This window comes from Aptenodytes patagonicus, chromosome 1 (genome assembly GCF_965638725.1).
Source record: "Aptenodytes patagonicus chromosome 1, bAptPat1.pri.cur, whole genome shotgun sequence".
NCBI lineage: Eukaryota > Metazoa > Chordata > Aves > Sphenisciformes > Spheniscidae > Aptenodytes > Aptenodytes patagonicus.
The window spans coordinates 174,114,879-174,141,363 of NC_134949.1; positions in this window are offsets into that span (position 1 = coordinate 174,114,879).

Consider the following 26,485-nt stretch of genomic DNA (forward strand, 5'->3'; position numbering starts at 1 on the left):
TTAAAGAGAAACGCAGCCTTGCTTTCTTGATGTAAGCAGTCCTGTCTCCATGGAACTTCTTGTAAAAAGGTGAATAGAATTTGATAAACTGAATGTTAAGTGCTGTAATTGTCATGCTGTCAACATAAATATTGTGTTGTAATCCAAGTAAATCTATTGATCTGCTTGAAATGAAGAAAATAATCTCAAAGGCTGTAAATTATCTTACCTGCATATAGCTATCATTTACAAGATGTCTCCCAAATAGTCTCTTGTCACTCTAGCTTGCAAACTGTCTTGCTGGTATCTATGAAAAATCATTATACTATTCAACCTTTAAGTGCTTTGTTTTGTCTAAAAATATCACAGGTAGTGAATATTTTATTTGTCTCTGGCACTTTGTCTCTTTCATACAAGGAGGCTTGTTAGAATTTAAAGAGTGACTAAATATGAGTTAAAGAAATAAAACTGAAGGTATGTGAACAGAATGCAAAACCACAAAGTATTGATTTGTTTTATATTCTAATAACTATACTTAAGAACAGAATGTTTTATTCTCTATGAGAGTTATGCCTTATAGTAAAGACAAGTGTAATTATTCATGTGAATACAAGAACCTCTATTAGAAGGTGAGGAAACGACAAATCACTGAAATGGATGAGTGGATGAGGCCCTCTATAGACAGATAGGAGCAGCCTCACACTTACAAGCCCTAGTCGTCATTGGGGACTTCAACCACCCTGATATCTGTTGGAGGGACAACACGGCAGGGCATAAGCAGTCTGGGAGGTTCCTGGAATGCGTTGATGATAACTACCTTCTCCAAGTCGTAGAGAAGCCACCGAGGAGAGGTGCTACACTGGACCTTTTTCTCACCAACAAGAAGGGGCTGGCGGGGAATGTGAAGCTCTAGGGCAGCCTGGGCTGCAGTGACCACGAAGTGGTGGAGTTCAAGATCCTGAGGGCACCAAGGAGGGCGCACAGCAAGCTCACTCCCCTGGACTTCAGGAGAGCAGACTTTGGCCTCTTCAGGGATCTGCTTGGCAGAGTAACATGGGATAAAGCCCTGGAGGGAAGAGGGGCCCAAGAAAGCTGGGTAATATTCAAGGATCACCTCCTCCAAGCTCAGGAGCGATGCATCCCAACAAAGAGGAAGTCAGGCAAAAACACCAGGAGGCCTGCATGGATGAACAAGGAGCTCCTGGACAAACTCCAACACAAAAAGGAAGCCTACAGGGGGTGGAAGCAAGGACAGGTAGCCTGGGAGGAACACAGAGAAGTTGTCCAAGCAGCCAGGCATCAGGTTAGGAAAGCTAAAGCCCTGATAGAATTCAATCTGGCCAGGGACGTCAAGAGCAGCAAGAAAAGATTCTATAGGTATGTCAGGGATAAAAGGAAGACAAGGGAAAACATGGGCCCTCTCCGGAATGAAATGGGAGACCTGGTTAGCCAGGATATGGAGAAGGCGGAGGTACTCAATGACTTTTTTGCCTCAGTCTTCACTAGCAAGTGCTCAAGCCTCACCGCCGAAGCTGTGGAAGGCAAAGGCGGGGACTGGGATAATGAAGAGCCACCCATTGTGGGAGAAGATCAGGTTTGAGAACATCTAAGGCACCTGAAGGTGCACAAGTCCATGGACCCAAGGAGATCCATCCGCGGGTCCTGAAGGAACTGGCGGATGAAGTTCCTAAGCCTCTATCCATCGTATTTGAAAAGTCATGGCAGTCCGGTGAAGTTCCCACTGACTGCAAAAGGGGAAACATAACCCCCCTTTTTAAAAAGGGAAAAAAGGAAGACCCGGGGAACTACAGGCCAGTCAGTCTCACGTCTGTGCCTGGGAAGATCATGGCACAGATCCTCCTGGAAGCTATGCTAAGGCATATGGAGGACAGGGAGGTGATTCGAGACAGCCAGCATGGCTTCACCAAGGCCAAGTCCTGCCTGACTAACCTAGTGGCCTTCTAGGATGGAGTGACTACATCAGTGGACACGGGAAGGGCTACAGATGTCATCCCTCTGAACCTCTGTAAGGCCTTTGACATGGTCCCTCACAACATCCTTCTCTCTAAACTAGAGAGGTATGGATTTGATGGGCAGACTGTCTGGTAGAGGGTGAGGAATTTGTTGGACGGTCGCATCCAGAGTGTAGTGGTCAATGGCTCAATGTCCAGATGGAGATTGGTGACGAGTGGCATCCCGAAGGGGTCCGTACTGGGACCAGTAATGTTTAATATCTTCATCAAGGACGTAGACAGTGGGATCGAGTGCACCCTCAGCAAGTTTTCAGACGACACCAAGCTGAGTGGTGCGGTCGACACGCCTGAGGTTTGGGATGCCATCCAGAGGGACCTGGACAAGCTGGAGAAGTGGGCCTGAGTGAACCTCATGAGGTTTAACAAGGCCAAGTGCATGGTCCTGCACCTGGGTCGGGGCAAGCCCCTGTCTCAATACAGGCTGGGGGATGAAGGGATTGAGAGCAGTGCTGCTGGGAAGGACTTGGGGGTACTGATGGATGAAAAGCTGGACATGAGCCAGCAATGTGCGCTCACAGCCCAGAAGGCCAATCATATCCTGGGCTGCCTCCGAAGAAGCGTGGCCAGCAGGTTGAGGGAGGTGATTCTGCCCCTCTACTCCCCTCTGGTGAGACCCCACCTGGAGTCCTGTGTCCAGCTCTGGAGCCCTCAGCATGAGAAAGACACGGACCTGTTGGAGCGGGTCCAGAGGAAGGCCACAAAAATGATCAGGGGGATGAAACACCTCTCCTATGGAGAACGGCTGAGAGAGTTGGGGTTGTTCAGCCTGGAGAAGAGAAGGCTTCGGGGAGACCTTCTTGCAGCCTATCAGTACTTCAAGGGGGCTTATAAAAAAGATGGCAGCAGACTTTTTATCAGGGCCTGTTGTGACAGGACAAGGGGGAATGGCTTTAAACTAAAGGGGGGTAGATTTAGACTAGATATTTAGACTAGATATATTAGGAAGAAATTTTTTACACTGAGGGTGGTGAAACACTGGCACAGGTTGCCCAGAGAGGTGGTGGATGCCCCATCCCTGGAAACCTTCAAGGTCAGGTTGGACGGGGCTCTGAGCAACCTGCTCGAGTTGAAGATGTCCCTGCCCACGGCAGGGGGGGGTTGGCCTAGATGACCTTTAGAGGTCTCTTCCAACCCAAACTATTCTATGATTCTATGTTTCTATGATTCTATGAAATAATTAGATTTAAAAATTGAGCACTTTAAACTGTATCCTTGAATATGTTCTTTAGAAAGCAAGGTTGGAGAACTGAAGTGTGTAATAATGCAAGTACAATTTAGGACAGGTCTGATAGAACCTTTCCTAACTACGATTATATTGAGAGAACATTGTTCTCTGCCAAGTGATTGCAGAGACCCATTCTATATACCGTTTCAGAAAAAAGGAAAAAAAAAAGAAATAGGTGAGGAAAAACAATCATTTCAATATTAACAAAGCCAGGTACCCATCCCAGGGAGGGATGGACTCCTTAAGTAGCATGCTAACTGCCACACTACTAAAAAGGAGTGAAACAGTAAATAATATCCCAATATGGAGAGATGGCTTTTGGTGGAGCCTATAGGAGTGGCACAACCGGTATTATATTAACTCAGAAGTGGGGAGTGGGAAACCATCACAGACTGTTATCTTCTAGTTGAAAAGAATGTTCCTTTAATTAGGATCAACTTCCTAGCCAGACCTCCCAAATCTTAAATATTAATAATTTTACCACCACAGCAAGTACCTCAATTCACTAGCAACAAAGTAGAATTGGACCTGAAAAATGTCCCAAAAGTTTTCAAGGATTGGACCTTTGATAATAATAATGAAAAGAACAGTGAAATCCCAAAACAAAATTTAAAAAAAACTATGAAATGTTTGTACAGTGTTTAGCTTCCAAGTTTCACTACCATTAATCAAGATAATAAAATATAGTTATCCATTAAAACATTACAGTTTGAAAATGTAGATTTTTTTTTTTCCTGATCAGATCAGCACTGATCAGAAGTGGTTTATTTCTAATCAAAATACTCTATATGAAGTTGGGATATGTAAAGGGCACTGGCAATTCCTTTTGATACTCCTTTATCTCCAGAATTGTGATGCCCAAAATTGTATGATGTTGATATTAATATCAGTTGTCTGCTGGAAGAACAGTGAGCTTACAACAGCAAAAGAAAACAACAAAGAGATTTTTCAAATGCGCAGATGAAGAGAAAAGCAACAAAGGGGAAACTAATTGTAATAAGGACAAGAAAGGAAAACAGCTTTGATAAATTATGCAGTCTAAACTAACTAACAGCACTAGAAGGTGACTCTACTTTTTTTTTCCCCTGTTTATTTCCATTTCTACAGTTCCTGCAGCATCAATTCCAGTAATTTTGAGTAGTACTGGTTTAAGATGTTAAAGAGAAAACAAAGCTGGCAAATTTAGCCTTTACAATGTGTTTACAAAGACATAATGTAAAGCCAGCAAAAAACAGTATCCTTCCCTTCATTTTGCCATAAGTTCAAATAATTTTTTAGTAGTATAATTAGCCTTATGCTCCATTAAACAAAACAAAACTGAGCATCTTATCAAGACAAAATGGTTAAAAAAGTATATTGCACATGCATATAGCTATTTTTGGAGGGGCAGAGATATCAGATGCTTCCCTGAAATCTACAAGGTGCATCAATGATTTTCCACACAGACACTCAATATGTTCAACAGATTATTAATCTCAGTATAACTAAAAGTAATTTTTCAGAAGTCTTCTCCAGGTCACAGCATACTAGCAAAGAGGAGGAAGAGTGTACATAACTTATTTGATCTGTCCACACATACTGGATGGCCCTCTGGCATATCTATGAAGCTTAATAAGGAAGTACCACTAAACTGACCTGAATTTTGTCCTCATCTTTTTCATATAGAAAATATGAGACTTAGTTATATGAGCTGTATGACTGAGAATTTAAAAAGTGAACATATGTTCTACCTTTGATAGTGTGTGCTTTAAAATTCATACTCTTATTCTACTGGCATTTATTAGTCATCTTTAAAAGACTAATATTGAAAACCCGTAACAGCTGGAAGACTCATCACCCTAACATGGTGATGCTTCTCTTTCTGTAGATTAAAAAGTAACAAACAAACAAACAAACAAACAAACAAAACCCCCTTGGTTCCCAGTTTTCAGTCAGAAGACTGGAAAAGGAAGTGAGGATAGAAGACTTTTTCATCTTTTTGAAAGTCTTCTAGTGTCATTTTGGCAACACATATACCACAAATAGTTTATGACAATAACATAAATATGATTTATTTGGCTTGTATGAGACTCACTGAGTTAAGAGTATGTTCAAAATAATTCATAAACTTGGAGTTATTTCCTATTGCTGTTTGAATAAAAAAAAAAAAAATTCCAATGCAGATGTAATAAAGAGTACAACTCCTAAAAGTAAAATAAAAAAATGGCCAAAAATAACTTAAAAATTGCCAGATTAAAAGTTGCATCTGAAGATGTAGCTTGGAGAGGGGAAAAAAAAAAAAAAAAAAGAATTCTAGGAAGCAGGAGACCAACGTATGCTAACTTATACAGCTTTTATCTAGTATGTAACTTAATTTACATATTTCTTGGAGGATAAATATTTCCATATGGCAAAGATAGCATAAAATTCACTACTTGAAAGGAAACATTTGTACCGCAGATAAATTTGTTACTATAGGTCAATAATAAGAATGAAAGCAAAAGAATGAAGAGCTGATAAAGTACAAAATAGTCTACCATATTTGAGATCACCAAACTTTGATTAATATAAAATAAAAATAAAATAACAGAAATATAGTCAAGGTTATCTTGACAACCCCACATCTTGTACCAAAGGATTCTAACTGTTTTCCCATCTTGTCTTTTGAAATTTACTTCGTTATGCATATTATTGTACCACTGTTTCCAAAATGTCTGAGGATCATATTTTGGAAACCACAATGTATTTTTTTTCAAGTTACGAATAAACTCACAAACTGTGGCACGCAAAATCAGTTTTAGACATGCATGCTCCTGAAGATATGTTGTTCTTCATCATTACATTAAACTTTTCATATAAATGACATAAATATGTTATTCTTTTTAAAAAGCATGCATAAATTAATATTTTTTTTTAAATAATTTGTGGTCTGTAAGTCTTCTGCGACAGACCATTTACTGTCACAGGGAGCCACACTGTGCTGTGTATTGTGGACCATAACTTGACAACAAATCTTTACCCTTATAAATAAGGGCCTCAAAATTGGCCTAATAAAATGAAGGATTTTGTTATTACTTACTGTTTACTGATGTACAGTCCTCTTGTCTTGGCCTTGTTCCAGGTCTTAATGTGGGGCTGAGCTACAGTCAAACAAGAACCTAGACAGAGGGATCATTTCTGAGTTCATATAATTTTCAAATCTTCTGTTTCAGATTGTTCTGGTTCTGTTCAAACTTGAAGCTTCCCTGAGACTGCTCTGCTGTCATGGCTCTAATAAACTTTCTACAATTAATGGACTCCAAAATACCTGTTCACCTTTTTATACAAACATCTCATCCATTCTTACAGAGACTTGCAAACTCTATGAAACCTAATAATATCTAGATGCCTGTAGAATTCTCTTGAGCCTAGTTAAACCAGTTTTATGACAACGTTGTGTTAGCAACAAGTTAATGTAAGATTCTGTAAGAGTCTAGACTAATTGGCTTAAACAAAATGTCTGAAAACTACTGTGCTGTAGATATTTATAGTAGGTTTTCCACACAATATATATGTATTTGAATGACACTTCTAGGAAATATTATGCATATATTTTACTTGCTTTTATTTTTCTCCTTTTCTAAGAAAAGCCTGAAAGCAAATTTCAGAGGAATTAGCCTATTTTGTTCTTTGTACAGTAGCCAAAACAACAACAGAGAGAAAAAAAGAACAAATTAAAATATGAAATAAATTTTCTATTGCAAATCTATCGTACATACCCACATAGACACTTTAAGCTACAATAATAAGCTGCAAACAGCTTTATTATAACAAATTGAAGAGATTAATGAAAACAGTGGTGTACATTTCAGAGATGTTCATTAGGGGAAATGAGCATTCATTCATGCTAATACTGATGTTAACTTACTTTGTAAATTCTCAAATACGTTCTTAGAAGACTACTGGTATTATCATAGAATCATAGAATCATAGAATCATTGAGGTTGGAAAAGACCTCTAAGATCATCGAGTCCAACTGTCAACCCAACACCACCATGCCCACTAAACCATGTCCCTAAGTGCCTCATCTACATGTCTTTTAAATACCTCCAGGGATGGGGACTTCACCACTTCCCTGGGCAGCCTCTTCCAAGGTTTCACCACTCTTTCAGTAAAGACATTTTTCCTCACGTCCAATCTAAACCTCCCCTCGCACAACTTGAGGCCATTTCCTCTCGTCCTATCGCTACTTACTTGGGAGAAGAGACCGACACCCACCTCGCTACAACCTCCTTTCAGGGAGTTGTCTCCCCTCAGCCTCCTTTTCTGCAGGCTAAACAACCCCAGTTCCCTCAGACGCTCCTCATAAGGCTTGTTCTCCAGACCCCTCACCAGCCTCGTTGCCCTTCTCTGGACACGCTCCAGCACCTCAACGTCCTTCTTGTAGTGAGGGGCCCAAAACTGAACACAGGATTCGGGGTGCAGCCTCACCAGTGCCGAGTACAGGGGCACGATCACTTCCCTACTCCTGCTGGCCACACTAGTTCTGATACAGGCCAGGATGCCATTGGCCTTCTTGGCCGCCTGGGCACACTGCCGGCTCATGTTCAGCCAGCTGTCAACCAGCACCCCCAGGTCCTTCTCTGCTGGGCAGCTTTCCAGCCACTCTTCCCCAAGCCTGTAGCGCTGCATGGGGTTGTTGTGGCCCAAGTGCAGGACCCGGCACTTGGCCTTGTTGAACCTCATACAGTTGGCCTCGGCCCATCGATCCAGGCTGTCCAGGTCCCTCTGCAGAGCCTTCCTACCCTCCAGCAGATCAACGCTCCCGCCCAACTTGGTGTCGTCTGCAAACTTACTGAGGGTGCACTCAATCCCCTCATCCAGATCATTGATAAAGATATTAAACAAGACCGGCCCCAGAATTATCAACCATTTAATAGACCACAGAATTTTGGATATAATTTATTATTATGTTTTAATTGGTTTTCAAAAGTATTCATTGAATTGAACTGGAAAATGGAAGTTCTTTTCAGAATAAATTTTTTGTCTTACAGAATGCAGAAAGCTGTCTGGGACTTGGAGTTTTCCACTGAAACAAACTTTTGAGTATTGTTTCTGATGGAAAAAAATTGCCATGGCACATGGGAAACATGAAAACTGAAGAACACAAACAACACAGGAGGATAAATAAACTTAATAAATATAACAACTTGTTAAATATTAAACAAAAGTGAACCCATTATGTAAGTATAAGTTTAGTAAATGAAAAAAAAAATTAGTCATTTTTTAACACTTTTTAAAACTAGTGACTAAAATATTTAAATTTCTATGTGGTGATTTCTTCAAATGAAAAAGAATTGCTTGGGCAATATGCAAGATTTGCAAAAAAGAGAACAGATGTTAGGAAACAACAAGGGCAAATGTTATTAATGTCATACAATATGTCACAGTGGGAGGTACATAACAGAGCAGTATACTTTTTATGAATGAAATATGCTTGTCTCAGGTATCTGAAATTTGGGATGCAGTTTTATGTATTCTAATCGACTGTATCAAAAGAGGTAGCCATGTCTCCTATTTATGGCCATGTATTCTTTTGTCCTTCTTTACACTGGATCTTGAAAGTCTAGAGGATAAGATTTAAAAATTAATCAATGTGCGGGGTTTTTTAATTAACTTCTGTTAATTTTTGACTCATCTGGTTCATTCTGTAGTCTCATAATAACCAACTCTGATGCAAGGAAGACAGCAGGAAGAAGTAGCTACAAGAAAGGTAAAGGAGAGTGAGAAGGGCCACCACTTTCTGTTGCAGCCCACAGTCAGATCTAGAGCAATGCAATACTCTACTCCTTGAACAACTTGTAGACCTGTTAATGTGTTTCTCTCAAAATAAATAACATTTCAGTGCTTGAGTAGAGACGAGCAAGAGAAGGCATGAAACAGAAGTGCTCCTGTGCTTGGAATAATGTGCTGAGCCTATACATCTCAAATGATTGAACAGTCTTACTACTCCCTCTACAGCCAGGAGATCATTTGCCTTCTAGTTGGACTTGATATAAAACCTCTTAGTAGCCATATCAGGGTTGAGAAATAAGTATGACATCTAGGACTGTGGATGAAACTGAAACAATCACATGGGGCTACAACAAAAGTAAGTATGAGGATGTTGTGGTTTAACCCGGCAGGCAGCCAAACACCACACAGCCATTCACTCGCTCCCCCTGCCCAGTGGGATGGGGGAGAAAATCGGAAAAAAAAAAAAAAGTAAAATTTGTGGGTTGGGATAAAGACAGTTTAATAGGACAGAAAAGGAAGGGAAAATAATAATAATAGTAATAATGATAAAAGAATATACAAAATAAGTGATGCACGATGCAATTGCTCACCATCCACTGATGAACGCCCAGCCAGTTCCTGAGCAGTGGCCACCGCTCCCTAGCCAACTCCCCCCAGTTTATGTACTGAGCATGACATCACGTGGTATAGAATAGCCCTTTGGCCAGTTTGGGTCAGCTGTCCTGGCTGTGCCCCCTCCCAGCTTCTCGCTGGCAGGGCATGAGAAGCTGAAAAGTCCTTGACTAGTGTAAGCACTACTTAGTAACAACTAAAACATCGGTGTGTTATCAACATTATTCTCATCCTAAATCCAAAACACAGCACTGTACCAGCTGCTAGGAAGGAAATTAACTCTATCCCAGCCAAAACCAGGGCAGAGGAAAAACTAAAAGTACAAGCCATTAGCTTGAAATAGAACAGGTCTGATTTGGACTTGTCTACAGACATTTATTTATGTGATTGTTCCATGGTGGCCAGTTATCAGTGAAGGAAAATAGTACCTCAATTCAAAATATGAATCTAGACTTTTTAACTTAAGAAATTATGTTCTTAGTACATAGGAGAAATAAAAAAGTTAATTACCTTGCAAATCAGATTGAGAATAAAACAAAACAAAACAAAACAAACCCACATATTATTTATTGATTAATGTGTTGCCAGGAAATGTTGCAGAGAAAGGAGAAAGTACAGGAAGTTTTTAGCAAAAATGTCAGAAATATTTAAGATGAACTCAGGCTCCAGACTCCAAATGTCTGCATGTAAGTATTTAAGCTTCCATCACAGAAGTAGGGCTTAGCTGAATTGTCAAAATTTCCTAATATGCCTTAGTTTCTAGTGCAATTTGAGATAGTACACTATCTTGCCTGAGCTCCAGCTGCCATCCTGGGAGGGCAGAGGTCACCTGTAGGTCCAGCCTCATGTAGATGTCTCAAATACCCTAAGGAGTTTCCAATGACATTTGATACTTATGCTTGCCTATGAGAAACTACACTCTAGTTAACAGTGTTGGAATCTGATATCTCACTTTAAGGTAGATAACTACAGTTGGTCAGATGAATAACTCTAAATCAGTGAGCTGACAGCACTAGCAAACTGAATTCCATGACTAAATTTAAAAGCCTGCAGTCTCAAGCTGAATCCAACCTGTAACATTTAGATACTTAAGTTAATGCAGATAAATCCTGTTCTAAATCTTCCATAATGAGGGAAAAGGGAATGGTGTAATGTTCTCTCTATTCTAGGCAATTGCAATGGAACTGTTTCTATTATTTGTTGCAAAGCTGTAGGAAGAAAGATATACCAAGTGCTTTGAGAGACTTTTTTTTTTAATACAATCTCAAATTGCAGCATTTTCAATAAATGTGTTATAAAAGTATGGCAATGAATTAGTTGGCTTCAGAAGGGAGACATCACCACACAGAAAGATTGACAATTTGCTGAAGGAGGCTTTGCACTTCTGTTTAGACATCTTGCAGAAAAGAGGTAGCATGAATGTCATCGGTTTGTTCGAGCAACACTGAGGCATAGTAAGGTTAATCAGAGAGTCACAGGAAAACAGATTTTTTTCAGTATGCATGAATATCACTCACCAAACTTTCTCTAAATCTAAAGTTCAAGAGAATGCACTATCTATTCCAGTAGTGTTCATATCAAAGATTCAGCCATTTGAAAATAAGCGAATAATTCAGAGACTACTCACATGCTTTGGATTCAGGCCTATGCTCTGAGCTCAGAGATTAAGGGGAAGAATTCTATATCAGGGAACTTTATCAAAGTGCAGTGACTTTTTTCTTCAGGGACGGCTATTCTTTCTTTTTGCTCATGTTCGTTGCCTAGGCAACAGCTTATGCAGTGATCAGTCTTCACGGACATAAACTATTAGCATAAAACTGTACAGATTTAGCATTAAATAGGTACAGGCTTATGGGTTTGCAAGAAAATTTGTCTTCTCATGGCATCTATATTTGTCATCTTTCTAAAATGTACTGTAAGCAAAATTGACCCCAACACAGGCCATCCTCAAGGCTTCTGCCATGTCAACAAACTCAAAATGGGTTTTAAGGGATGTAATAACATAGAGCTGAGTTCCTGGATAGCTGAGAAGAGTAAGTGTAACTCAGTGCAGCTAGTGAAGATTACTCTTTTCTTATTCAAGTTATTTACTCATTATACTAGTGTTACAGGAAATAATCCCAGTGTAGGTTGTTTGTGGATACAGGTGCAAATTAAATGATTCCCTTTCTTTTAATTTTTCTTTCTCTTACTTTTACACTTGCTCATGTATGAAGCAGTCATTCTCCTGTTGGATCTGACACGCTGATGTCCTCTCAGGCTCTGAGTTCCTGGGTGTGCAGCACTCAAAACTCGGAGTCAAGCTCCAGCATTGCATATGTTTAGGCTCTTATCCTAAGGGAGAAGGAGGACAGACAAAATGGCACAGGAGGAAAAGAACTAACTTCACTCAATGATCTACACCTAAAGCAAATCCTTTCCTTCTGCTTTGCACTGCCAGAATGGCATAAAGTGTCTGGGGTGGGATCTGACCCCAAATATGTAACTTTGCTCACTTCCTCAGGAGGTCTTTTGTCATGAAACACACTGCTGAAATTACATATCATTTTGTCTGTGCATGTAGTCAGATACTTATAAGATAGCTTCCACATTTTTCCTGATCAGCACCTTCTGATCTACAAGAAAGAGGTTGCCAGATTGGGTCAAAAAATGACTAGACAGATACACTCTTAAACATAAATGCAGGATTATTTCTTCTTCCTGGCCTTGCTTACATGTTTCATGGTACACAATCTCTATCCCCTTCATATTAAAAGCTGTGTCTCAGCTGTCCATGGCTCCCTGGATCACTGCGGACAGCTGAAATCCCTTCTGTACAATGCTACTTTCAAAACTACACTCAGTCTAAAGTCAAACTTTTTCAAGATTTGAACTAGGCATAAAATACATCATTCATCATAAAAATAAACAATAAATGATATAATAATAGAGTACATTCTTACACAATTTCTATCTATAGCCTTTTGACCACATTTCGGCTCAGATATGAGTCCTTTGAAGCATCTATTCTATATTCTTTAGCACATGGCTTTTCATTGGATCACTTTTCTCTGCCCTTAACAGGTCCTGCATGCCAAAAAGTTATTTCTTTAAAACAAAAATAACCACTTCTCCTGGGTGTGTTCTCTTCTGAGATGTACCTAGGATACTAGTTGACTCAGCATCTGTTTTTCATTTCATTTAGCTTTAACTTTCAGCTTGTTTCACCTGTGTGTGTCTCTTTTTATAATTTATGTGTGAACTGATTGCAGATGCTGCTTGATTTAGGAGTATCCTATCTGCCAATAGGCTAGAAACTTACTTCTCCTTAAATACTTTATTTAGAAATTGCTTGCCTAGTCTTTCTACAAGACAGACTAATTTGGAGGTACTTCAATCATCTAACACTGTCAATGCATAATGCTTAGCATTTATTTTGAAAGTGTGTACGTAAAACTCACAGCCAGAAGACCAGAAAAGAAAATGGAAACTCACAAAATCCATTTCTACTGTCCAGTCTATTTGGTGATGAAACTAGAAAAGTATTGGTACAGAGAGCTTTATTGGCAAACTGACCTACCTCAATTCCCCTAATGATACCCGTTACTTAAAGTTATTGTATATGAGCTTAGGTTTTCAGCAGTAGGTCTTCCAAAGAAGTTCCCAGAGGAAAATGAGTTTTGATGTTGCAGATGAAATTATTTTCAAGGAACCAAGATTCTCCATGGATCCCAGGTGTTGCTGGCTCCCCTTGTATAGGAATTTTAAGAGACAGCATGCTGACAAATCTGCCAGAATCTTTCATGTGAGAGAGAGTTGAGAACTGCAGCAACACTAATGGACAAACTGAAATAGATGATCTAGGCATCTAGTATGATACCTGAGTCAATAAACTAGGACAAGTGTTGTGGTTTAACTTCAGTCGGCAACTGAACTGGTGTTCAGCCATCTCCAGGAAAGCAGGGCTCCATCACGCATAAGAGTTACTTGGTTAACGGTTACAAATGCCATAACACCAAATGTCCCCCCCTTCCTTCTTCTTCCCCCAGCTTTATGTGCTGAACATGATGCCATATGGTATGGAATATGGCAACTAGGAAGGAAATTAACTCTATCCCTGCTGAAACCAGGACAATGAGTTTTAACACATCTTGGCATGACCAGGAAAAACTGCGAAGACATAGGGGACTCTTCTGCTGTTCAGTTATGTCTTTCTGGAGCTCCCTGAGGTATATAATAAAATCCATCTTTTATGTTAGGCAATATAGATCATGAAGGGCTCCAGCACTCAATGGAACAGATGTCTGTTAGGCAATTTTGTACAGCATGATTGCCCAGAAAAATGGCCATCAGTGAAATTGGCAGATACTACCAAATATTTTCTGTCTTCTGTTTTATTTATAAGAAAAAAATGTGGTCACAGACGTAATTTTACCTTATGTGCTTAAAAAGTCCTTTCCTGTGATATGTTTAACTAATGACCATGTTATTTTATCAAATTAAGTTTTCTCTGTGTGCTGGTTTTGGCTGGGAGAGAGTTAGTTTTCTTTACAGTAGCTAGTATGGGGCTATGTTTTGGATTTATGCTGGAAACAGTGTTGATAATACAGGGATGTTTTAGTTACTGCTGAGCAGTGCTTACACAGAGTCAAGGCCTTTTCTGCTTTTCACACCACCCCACCAGCAAGTAGGCTGGGGGTGCACAGAAGTTGGGAGGGGACACAGCTGGGAGAGCTGACCCCAACTGACCAAAGGGATATTCCATACCATATGATGTCACGCTCAGTATATAAAGCTGGGGGAAGAAGGAGGAATGGAGGGGCATTTGGTGTTACGGCGTTTGTAACTGTTAATCAAGTAACCGTTATGCGTGATGGAGCCCTGCTTTCCTGGAGATGGCTGAACACCTGCCTGCCAATGGGAAGAAGTGAATGAATCCCTTATTTTGCTTGTGTGTACAGCTTTTTACTTTACCTATTAAACTGTATTTATCTCAACCCATGAGTTTTCTCACTTTTACTTTCAATTCTCTCCCCCATGACACTGAGAGAGAATGAGTGAGTGGCTGTGTGGGGCTTAGTTGCTGGCTGGGGTTAAACTATGACATGATGTTTCGATGCAATATTCAAGCACTTGCAAGGAGGGTAGTGCTGTCTGGTAAGGAACTGATGAGGGAGCTTTTTGGTTTTCTAGTGTTTTGTTTGGGCTTTCAACCCTGGATATACTAAATTTAAACTACAATTCACAAGACCAAATTAAAGTTTCATCCCACCTTTTGAAACAATGAAACATTGAATCCATTCACAGATTGGAGTAATCAGTCTAGCATTTCTCCAAGATAGTAATTCTCTGCTTGAGTGTCTCCCCTATATAGCTGGATAAAATGGAGACTTGCCCCTATTCGAGAGTTTAAAAATGTCCTTAATACTGAGAGTTATCTGACACAAAAGTATTACAAAATATGGTATTACAAAATTACCAGGAGAAACCAAATAGTTTTCATACTCAGAGGGAAACTTTTTACTTTCTACTTATGAATAAAAAGCTATTTTATAATTGTCTTTTATCACTATGGGATTGAAACTGAGTTAACAATTGACTCTTATTTGGTGAAATGAAAGAAAGCTTGTAAAAAATAATGGTGGGGTGTTTTTTTCTCTGGCCAGATGTTTTTTGTTGTTAGAAGCATCAGCAGGATATTTGCCAGACACTTGTGGCAGAATCAATATCTTTAATAGAGAAAATACATGCTGAGGAATAAATTGGGCAAAACATTACACTACAATGAATGGAGACTAACATGTCTGCTGCTGAGTCTTAACTTAACCAGTGTGTGCTTATGCATCCTATCAGAGAGCTTGCCCATATGAATGCAAAAACATTTTGTGAGAAAAGCACAGAAGTTCAACACACGTAGCCACTACTTTTCAGTAAACCTGTAATGATACGCCTAGTACCTTTCTTGGTCATTGAAGACAAGTCTGGGAAGTGCACTTTCAACAGTGTCAATGCCGATGTAGTTGGGAGCCAAGCTATAAAAGGAGCTATCTCTTAATGCAGTAGAACAGTAGGAAACCTCGAGAAAGGCAGAAGGTTGGGAAAGTTCAAGGAACAGATAAAATGTTACCAGCCCTTACACTGTTTTCGGGGGGGGGTGGGGGGAATCCATCAGGAACAAAAAACATCGGCAAAGGTCAAGGGCACTCATCCAACCTGACCGTCAAAGCAGAATGGTGAGCACTCGTCTGAGAACAAAGGCTGCGGCTCCGGCTAGGGGGTTCTGCACCATCTACCCAGCGGTGGCCTATGCCTCTACCCAGACAGAGCTGCTGAAGGGAGAGGCTGCAGTGCAGACCTCAGGCTGCAGGAAGTGCCTAGACCTCTCTCCTGGGGCAGGGACAGGTGACAGACCTGCCTGCAAAAAGTTTGCCCAGGTGGAGGACTTCCTGCAGCAGGTGGCTGATCTGCAAGAGGTGGTAAGAAGGCTGTGTAACATCAAGGAGGTGGAGAAGGAGCTAGATAGCTGGTTCCAAGTGCAGTCTGCAGTGGACTGATAGCCCACGTCCAAACAGCCAAAAACTTCCCCACTGGCACACACAGAAGGGAGGGGGGGCAATAATGCAGAAGAATGGACGGTTGCAATGGCAAGGACCAGCAGGAGGAAGAGACTTCCCCTGAAGCCTGAGGTGCCCTTGCAGAACCACTTCACCGCTCTGCAGACTGAAAAGGAAAGTCCTGTCACACCAGGAGAAGCACTGGAGCTGGGTAATGTAGCCCGATCTGCCCCCCATATAACAACCAGCACAGCTAAGAAAAGGCAACGGGTGACAGTAGTAGGCGACTCTTCTGAGAGGTACGGAGGCACCCATTTGACAACCTGGTGCACTCTCTAGAGAGGTGTGCTGCTTACCGGGGGCTCATATCAGGGATGTCACAGAGAGGCTGCCAAGCCTTGTACAATCCACTGACTATTATCTGCTGCTGTTGTTTCACGTGGGCACCAGTGACACAGCCAGGAGCAGTCTGAGGACTATGAAGAAGGACTACAGAGCCCTGGGAGTGGCGGTAAGGGACTCGAGCACAGGTAGTTTTTTCATCAATCCTGCCGGTCAAAGGGAAGGGGTTTGAAAGGGCCAGTCGAATCTGGTGAGTCAACAGATGGTTACGGGACTGGTGCCACAGCCAGGGGTTCGGCTACTTAGACCATGGGACCTGCTTTGAGAAACCTGGTCTGCTGGGGGCTGACAGGGTCCATCTGTCAGAGAAGGGGAAGAGCATCTTCAGTCTTGGGCTTGCCAAGCTGGTGAAGAGAATTTTAAATTAGAGGTGCCTGGGGAGGGGAACCTCAATCCATTCCACTCCTATTGGCAGTGCCAGCATATAGATGCCCAGAGCCTGGAACAGGATCACAGGTCAGCAGGAGAGTGCCTGAAGAGCAGCACAAAGGAACTCCAGCCAGTAAGACAGCTTCATCAGGGGCCCAACTTAAATGCCTCGATGCAAACACACATAGCATGGGGAATAAACAAGAGGAGTTAGAGACGTGTGCATGCCTGCAGGGCTACAATCTTATTGGCATCATGGAGACGTGGTGGGATGGCTCCTATGACGGGAGTGTTGGGATGGAAGGATACAGGGTCTTTAGGAAGGACAGGCAGGGGAGACGAGGAGGGGGTGTTGCCCTCTATGTCAATGACCAGCTGGAGTGCATGGAGCTCTGCCTGGGGATGGATGAGGAGCCAACCGAGAGCTCATGGGTCAGAATTAAAGGGAAGGCAGGGACAGGTGACATTACGGTGGGGATCTGCTAAAGGCCACCTGACCAGGAAGACCGAGCGGATGAGGCCCACTATAGACAGATAGGAGCAGCCTCACACTTACAAGCCCTAGTCGTCATTGGGGACTTCAACCACCCTGATATCTGTTGGAGGGACAACACGGCAGGGCATAAGCAGTCTGGGAGGTTCCTGGAATGCGTTGATGATAACTACCTTCTCCAAGTCGTAGAGAAGCCACCGAGGAGAGGTGCTACACTGGACCTTTTTCTCACCAACAAGAAGGGGCTGGCGGGGAATGTGAAGCTCTAGGGCAGCCTGGGCTGCAGTGACCACGAAGTGGTGGAGTTCAAGATCCTGAGGGCACCAAGGAGGGCGCACAGCAAGCTCACTCCCCTGGACTTCAGGAGAGCAGACTTTGGCCTCTTCAGGGATCTGCTTGGCAGAGTAACATGGGATAAAGCCCTGGAGGGAAGAGGGGCCCAAGAAAGCTGGGTAATATTCAAGGATCACCTCCTCCAAGCTCAGGAGCGATGCATCCCAACAAAGAGGAAGTCAGGCAAAAACACCAGGAGGCCTGCATGGATGAACAAGGAGCTCCTGGACAAACTCCAACACAAAAAGGAAGCCTACAGGGGGTGGAAGCAAGGACAGGTAGCCTGGGAGGAACACAGAGAAGTTGTCCAAGCAGCCAGGCATCAGGTTAGGAAAGCTAAAGCCCTGATAGAATTCAATCTGGCCAGGGACGTCAAGAGCAACAAGAAAAGATTCTATAGGTATGTCAGGGATAAAAGGAAGACAAGGGAAAATGTGGGCCCTCTCCGGAATGAAACGGGAGACCTGATTACCCGGGACACAGAGAAGGCGGAGATACTCAATGACTTTTTTGCCTCAGTCTTCATTGGCAAGTGCTTGAGCCACACTGCCCAAGCTGTGGAAGGCAAAGGCGGGGACTGGAAGAATGAAGAGCTGCCCACTGTGGGAGACGATCACGTTCAAGACCATCTAAGGCACCTGAAGGTGCACAAGTCCATGGGACCCAATGAGATCCATCCGTGGGTCCTGAAGGAACTGGCGGATGAAGTTGCTAAGCCACTATCCATCATATTTGAGCAGTCGTGGCAGTCTGGTGAAGTTCCCACTGACTGCAAAAGGGGAAACATAACCCCCATTTTTAAAAAGGGAAAAAAGGAAGACCTGGGGAACTACAGGCCAGTCAGTCTCACGTCTGTGCCTGGGAAGATCATGAACAGATCCTCCTGGAAGCTATGCTAAGGCATATGGAGGACAGGGAGGTGATTCGAGACAGCCAGCATGGCTTGATCAAGGGCAGGTCCTGCCTGACTAACCTAGTGGCCTTCTAGGATGGAGTGACTACATCAGTGGACATGGGAAGGGCTACAGATGTCGTCTATCTGGACCTCTGTAAGGCCTTTGACATGGTCCCCCACAACATCGTTCTCTAAACTGGAGCGGTATGGATTTGATGGATGGACTGTCCAGTGGGTGAGGAATTTTTTGGACAGTCGCATCCAGAGTGTAGTGGTCAACGGCTCAATGTCCAGATGGAGATTGGTGACGAGTGGCATCCCGAAGGGGTCCGTACTGGGACCAGTAATGTTTCATCAAGGACGTAGACAGTGGGATCGAGTGCACCCTCAGCAAGTTTGCAGATGACACCAAGCTGAGTGGTGCAGCTGACACGCCTGAGGGATGGGATGCCATCCAGAGGGACCTGGACAAGCTGGAGAAGTGGGCCTGAGTGAACCTCATGAGGTTCAAACAAGGCCAAGTGCATGGTCCTGCACCTGGGTTGGGGAAAGCCCCAGTATCAGTACAGGCTGGGGGATGAAGGGATTGAGAGCAGCCCGGCCGAGAAGGACTTGGGGGTACTGGGGGATGAAAAGCTGGACATGAGCCAGCAATGTGCGCTCACAGCCCAGAAGGCCAATCGCATCCTGGGCTGCATTACAAGAAGCGTGGCCAGCAGGTCGAGGGAGGGGATTCTGCCCCTCTCCTCTGCTCTGGTAAGACCCCACCTGAAGTCCTGTGTCCAGCTCTGGAGCCCTCAGCATAAGAAAGACATGGACCTGTTGGAGCGGGTCCAGAAGAGGGCCATGAAAATGATCAGGGGGATGGAACACCTCTCCTATGGAGAACGGCTGAGAGAGTTGGGGTTGTTCAGCCTAGAGGAGAGAAGGCTTTGGGGACACCTTATTCTGGCCTTTCAATATATAAAGGGGGCTTATAAGAAAGATGGGGACAGACTTTTTAGCAGGGCCTGTTGTGACAGGACAAGGGGGAATCGTTTTAAACTGAAAAAAGGGTACATTTAGACTAGAGATAAGGAAGAAATTTTTTACACTGAGGGTGGTAAAACACTGGCACAGGTTTCCCAGAGAGGTGGTGGATTCCCCATCGCTGGAAACCTTCAAGGTCAGGTTGGACGGGGCTCTGAGCAACCGGCTCTAGTTGAAGATGTCCCTGCTCATTGCAGGGGGATTGGACTAGATGACCTTTAGAGGTCCCTTCCAACCCGAACTATTCCATGATTCTATGATTTTATGAAAAAGAAGGAAAGGGAAAGCTTTCCTTTATCCTTTTCCTGTTTTCACAGAAGTGGTGATCCCAAAATGTATAGAACCAGAAAATGTATTAAAGGTTGTATTTTTCCTCACTCTAATAATGTAATGTTTATTCTTTCAGTGTTTTATGTAGCAATAGCAAAGGCAAATCCTGCTTGTCTGATATAACACTAAGGAGGAGAGCGAGCTCTGATAAATGGGGGATTTATGTGCTCAGGACACAGGAATCAAATACTGAGAATTAATGTATGTGAAAGACAGAGTCCATGAGAGATCTGTGAAGATAGAAGAGGTCTATGATTGTCTCTGCTGAAGATTTAAGGGACTAAATTTGAGAGACTTTTTTTTTCCTAAGGTCAAAGAGTAGTCATGAAGACTTATCTGTGAAGGGACTCCAAGATCTCTTTTCTTTTCATGAGGGCTTTGAAAACCTGACTTCAAAAAGATTGTCCCCTCAGGACATATACTTGACTTACTGAGCTTCTATGTGACCTATGAAAGTCACATATTTGGTGGAGAATAAGACAACCCAAACCATTCTAGCTGAGGGAAACAGTGAATCCCCACTTAAGATAAGAGAAATAGTGGCAGCCTAATGAAAGACCATGATAACAACTTTCCCTTTGGGATGCACATACTGGACACAGAAGAGACACACAGCAACACATAAGGGTTTGTGCTTACATTCATTTATCTGTAACTTCCACTATTTTGTTAAGGACATTTTGCTACTAAGGTGTTTTAGGGTAGTTATGTGCGAATAACTTTTTTTTTTTTTTTAAAGTTGGTACAAATATATTTTATATACACTGAGAATATCAGCTTTTGTTGAATAATAAAACTCTAGCTTTTGTTGGGTCAGAATCTTTCTGAATTTTCACTGTCTCTCATATTTACTTTTACCTATAGGGAATTTCAGTGTTATGTTTGCTTGTATAGTTTGCTTTATTTTTTGTACTTCATCTAATTTTGTAGTCTTTTGAATGCTGGCACTCCTGGCTACCTAAATTCATTTCCCTGAATATTTAATAATTGTGTCATGGATGACATGCTTTGTGGATGTAATACTGTACAAACACCCCTATTGATTCCATTTGCAGTGAATCTTGCACTTTGTGAGCATTGTTTGGTGTGCAATGCTTTTCAACCATGTAAAAATCTCCCCACTTTCAAAACCTTTCTCCAGTACTTTCATTATCCAATATGTTTTTGTCCTTTTTTTGATAATTATTCTTTATGCTACGAGCATTGCGTGACTAACAACTGGACCTAGGGTAACTGTTCTAAAGGCTTACTATCTGTAGTACTACCCCTCTTCACATTTCTAGTACTTCACTTCTGCAAGTAAGGTCACATGATCCAATTGGCAACACCTTTTTTCTATATCATACCATGGATGAGATAGCTGGAGTTCAAAAAAAAAAAAATGTCAGTCAGTGTGGGAGCTAGGATTTTCTTTACAGAATGAAGAAAAAGAATCTGTATTCTAGGATACATGGGCCAAATAAAAGAACAGGCAAAAGAAAACCTGACTCTCTAAGAGGTCTGGGCTCACAATTTCAAGGAGGTAGATCTTTTCTACTTTAAGTCACATAACATCTCTCTCCCTGGTTTCTTTTCCAAACTGTGAGCCTCTACTTTTCTTTCCTGGTGTGATATTTTTGCATAATTTCCTCTAAACACAGGGTCCTAACTATTTTTATGTAAATGACTCAGAGTTGTCACTTTTTGCTTCTGACCTCTCTCTTCTGTTTAATCCGTCATCTATCATATCCATTTTAACATGGTTCGTAATGATGTTCCTATTTTCTTGTAATAATCCTCAGGGGGACTGCTGAAAATAGGACTATTCATATGCATAAGGCAATTGGATTTTAACTTTGAGATCTTTTATCTGTGTTTTGAATCTGAGAAGAACAAAGTGCAAGACTGTTCCAAATCAATGAGTTACAAAATTGCTCTGTAACTCATAAAGCTATGTACATTTTATTTCTTGTTAAATATTTAAAGAAAATATGCAAGGCACTGTCATACATAATCATAGAGTCATAGAATCATAGAGTTGTTTAGGTTGGACAAGACCTTCAATATCATTAAGTCCAACGGTTAACTTAACAATGCCAAGTCCAACACTAAACCATGTCCCTAAGCGTCACATCTACTCGTCTTTTAAATACCTCCAGGGGTGGGGACTCAACCACTTCCCTGGGCAGCCTCTTCCAATGCTTGACAACCCTTTCAGTGAAGCAATTTTTCCTAATATCCAATTTAAACCTCCCCTGGCGCAACTTGAGGACATTTCCTCTCATCCTATCGCTAGTTACTTGGGAGAAGAGACCGACACCCAACTCGCTACAACCTCCTTTCAGGGAGTTGTAGAGAGTGATGAGGTCTCCCCTCAGCCTCCTTTTCTCCAAGCTAAACAGTCCCAGTTCCGTCAGCCGCTCCTCATAAGACTCGTGCTCTAGACCCTTCACCAGCTTCATTGCCCTTCTTTGGACATGCTCCAGCACCTCAATGTCTTTCTTGTAGTGAGGGGCCCAAAACTGAACACAGGATTCGAGGTGCGGCCTTACCAGTGCCGAGTACAGGGGCACGATCCCTTCCCTACTCCTGCTGGCCACACTATTGCTGATACAGGCCAGGATGCCATTGGCCTTCTTGGCCACCTGGGCACACTGCCGGCTCATGTTCAGCCAGCTGTCGACAAACACCCCCAGGTCCTTTTCCGACAGGCAGCTTTCCAGCCATTCTTCCCCAAGCCTGTAGCGCTGCATGGGGTTGTTGTGGCCGAAATGCAGGACCCGGCACTTGGCCTTGTTGAAGCTCATACAGTTGGCCCTGGCCCATCGATCCAGGCTGTCCAGGTCCCTCTGCAGAGCCTTCCTACCCTCCAGCAGATCAACACTCCCACTCAACTTGGTGTCATCTGCAAACTTACTGAGGGTGCACTCCATCCCCTCATCCAGATCATTGATAAAGATCTTGAACAAGATCGGCCCCAAAACTGAGCCCTGGGGAACACCGCTTGTAATCGACCGCCAACTGGATTCAACTCCATTCACCACAACTCTCTGGGCCCGGCCATGCAGCCAGTTTTTTACCCAGCGAAGAGTTCACCTGTCCATGCCATGAGCAGACAGTTTCTCCTGGAGAATGCTGTGGGAAATGGTGTCAAAGGCTTTACTAAAGTCCAGGTAGACCACATCCACAGCCTTTCCCTCATCCGCTAAGTGGGTCACCTTGTCATAGAAGGAGATCAGGTTGGTCAAGCAGGACCTGCCTTTCATAAACCCATGCTGGCTGGGCCTGATCACCTGGTTGTCCTGTACGTGCCACGTAATGGCACTCACGATGATCTGCTCCATAACCCTCCCTGGCACCCAGGTCAGGCTGACAGGCCTGTAGTTCCCCGGATCCTTCTTCTGGCCCTTCTTGTAGATGGGCGTCACATTTGCTAACCTCCAGTCAACTGGGACCTCCCCGGTTAGCCAGGACTGCTGATAAATCACTGAAAGTTTCTTGGTGAGCACTTCCACCAGCTCCCTCAGTACCTTGGGTGGATCCCATCGGGCCCTATAGGCTTGTGTGTGTCTAAGTGGTGTAGCAGGTCACTAACCATTTCCCCTTGGATTATGAGGGCTTCATTCTGCTCCCCGTCTCTGTCTTCCATCTCAGGGGACTGGTTACCCTAAGAACAACTGGTCTTACTATTAAAGATTGAGGCAAAGAAGTCATTAAGTACCTCAGCCTTTTCCTCATCCTTTGTCATTATGTTTCCCCCTGCATCTAATAACGTTTGGAGATTCTCCTTAGCCTTAGCTGCAAATGTATTTATAGAAACATTTTTTATTGTCTTTTATGGCAGTAGCCAAATTAAATTCTAGTTGGGCTCTGGCCCTTCTAATTTTCTCCCTGCATAACCTCATGACATCCTTGTAGTCCTCCTGCATTGCCTGCCCCTTCTTCCAATGGTCATAAACTCTCCTTTTATTCCTGAGTTCCAGACAAAGCTCTCTGTTCAGCTAGGCCAGTCTTCTTCCCCACTGGCTCGTCTTTTGGCATATGGGGACGGCCTGTTCCTGCGCCTTTAAGATTTTCTTCTTGAAGAACGTCCAGCCTTCCTCAACTCTTTTGCCCTTCAGGACTGCCTCCCAAGGGACTCTGTCAACCAGTCTCCTAAACAGGCCAAAGTGTGCCCTCCAGAAGTCCAATGTAGCAGTTCTGCTAACTCCCCTCCTTACTTCTCTGAGAATTGAAACCTATTATTTCATGATTGCTGTGCCCAAGACGTCCTCCAACCATTACATCACCCACAAGTCCTTCTCTGTTCGCAAACAACAGGTCCAGTGGGGCGCCTTCCCTAGTTGGCTCACTCACCAACTGTGTCAGGAAGTTATCTTCCACACACTTCAGGAACCTCCTAGACTGTTTCTGCTCTGCTGTATTAATAAGTTGCTGTATTAATAAGTTGCAAAGGATCTTATACTCATTTGGTATAGACTTTTGCTACTGCACAAAACCAGGGCATATAATCATTTAAAGAAATTTATTGAACTTTCCTTCATTTTTTTTTTTTAGCCCCTATTTCTCAGAGAGAGATATTTTCAGAATCTCATTTCTTGACTAACATTAATTCTAATATGTGATCTAAATTTATTCACAGCCATCCTATATCTATTTATTTTGTGTCTATATTGTCACATAGCCTAATTTTATTCCCAGTGCTAACATTTGATTCAATATCCTCTTACAAGCTGCCCAAGGGTCTTTAGAAACACAGTCTTAGCAGCAGGACATGCATTACCTGAGTTAAATGCACAGAAGTGTAGCACTCATCCCCATCTCAGCACCAAATCATAAAAGCAGCCCCGGGTGGTGACAGGACTACACACATATATTCCTCAGCAGTAAATGGATGGTAACCAGCAGTTAATCTACACATCTAAATGTGGGTAATGATTCTGGTCCCACAGGGCAAATAGTGCAGAGGGATTTCTAGCCGCTACCTTGAGAGCAAGCTACCATACTCATAGTATCTAGTACTTATAAAGTACTCCTGTGAATTAAATGCAGTGGCCCTGATGGCCTTGCATGATGGCTTAGCTATTATTTTTTGGGGTGCTTTTCTTGCAGTTCAAGCTGTCTGGAATATTGTGAAGGTTGTGTTGCAATTCATTAGGGTGTTTATTTTCAAACCATAAAATTGAAAGTATATGCCACTTACCAGACAGTGTAGCACAAGGGCATGTGTTGGTGGTCAAAGCCTGCTGAAATAATGTTAAAAGACTGCACAGAGCATAGTTGTGCTGGTTTTGGCTGGTGTAGAGTTAATTTTCTTTATAGTAGCTAGTATGGGGCTACGTTTTGGATTTGTGCTGAAAACAGTGTTGATAATACAGGGATGTTTTAGTTATTGCTGAGCAGTGCTTACTCAAAGTCAAGGCCTTTTCTGCTTTTCACACCAGAAATTGCGTGTGGACACAGCTGGGACAGCTAACCTCAGCTGACCAAAGGAATATTCCATACCATATGACATCATGCTCAGCATATAAAGTTGGGGGAAGACTTGATGATCTTAATTGCTGAAAGGCTAATGAGTGTACTGATGATAAAATGTGCTACATTTACAGTGCTTGTTGTTGGAGGGTCTGATCTACCCAGTCTGAAGCAAAATGACACCACTTGGTTCACCCCCCCTTTTCTTTTCTTGGCCTTTTTGTTAATTACTTTTTCAGGTGTACTACATTTTAAAGTGTTTTTCATATGTAGCAATGACTGGTGTGTGTATATATCTCAATATCTATATCTAATCTATATCTATATCTATATTATCTATATCATTTATATCATCTATCTCTATCTCTATCTAATCTCAGTCAATCACATCTTTGCAAGTTTCTTCTCTTTTTCTAGCCATGATTCAATTTCTGAGGCATCAATAAGTCATACAATGTTTCGCTGTAATTTTCTGAACTCTTGATTTTTAGACATTGATGACCACAGTCCTTTGAGAAGTTTAGCCTTAGGTTTTCTCATTATTATATTTGTTGGTTTATCTAATGAGCTTGTTTTTGCATTTGTATCTAGTTCAGAAAATTTGCCATGTTTTTACTAATTTCCTTTTGGAATCATACTTATTTTAGGTATACCCCTTCTGGAGATCTTTCAGTAATTGAAAAGTTTAGAACTTATATCAGTTAGGTTGCCTTCTGCAATTACTTCTTTATTTCAAGGAAATATTAGAATAAGACAAACAAAAAATGAAACAAACTGTTCAATAAATTAATAACTTGAAGAATAATTTGCTTTAAAATGATGATGGCTGTTAAAAATATTAAAACAAATTCTTTCTAGTTGTCCTGGTTTCGGCAGGGATAGAGTTAATTCCCTTCCTAGTAGCTGGTACAGTGCTGTGTTTTGGATTTAGGATGAGAACAAAGTTGATAACACACCGATGTTTTAGTTGTTGCTAGGTAATGCTTACACTAGCCAAGGACTTTTTAGTTTTCCATGCTCTACCGACTGAGCAGGCTGGAGGTG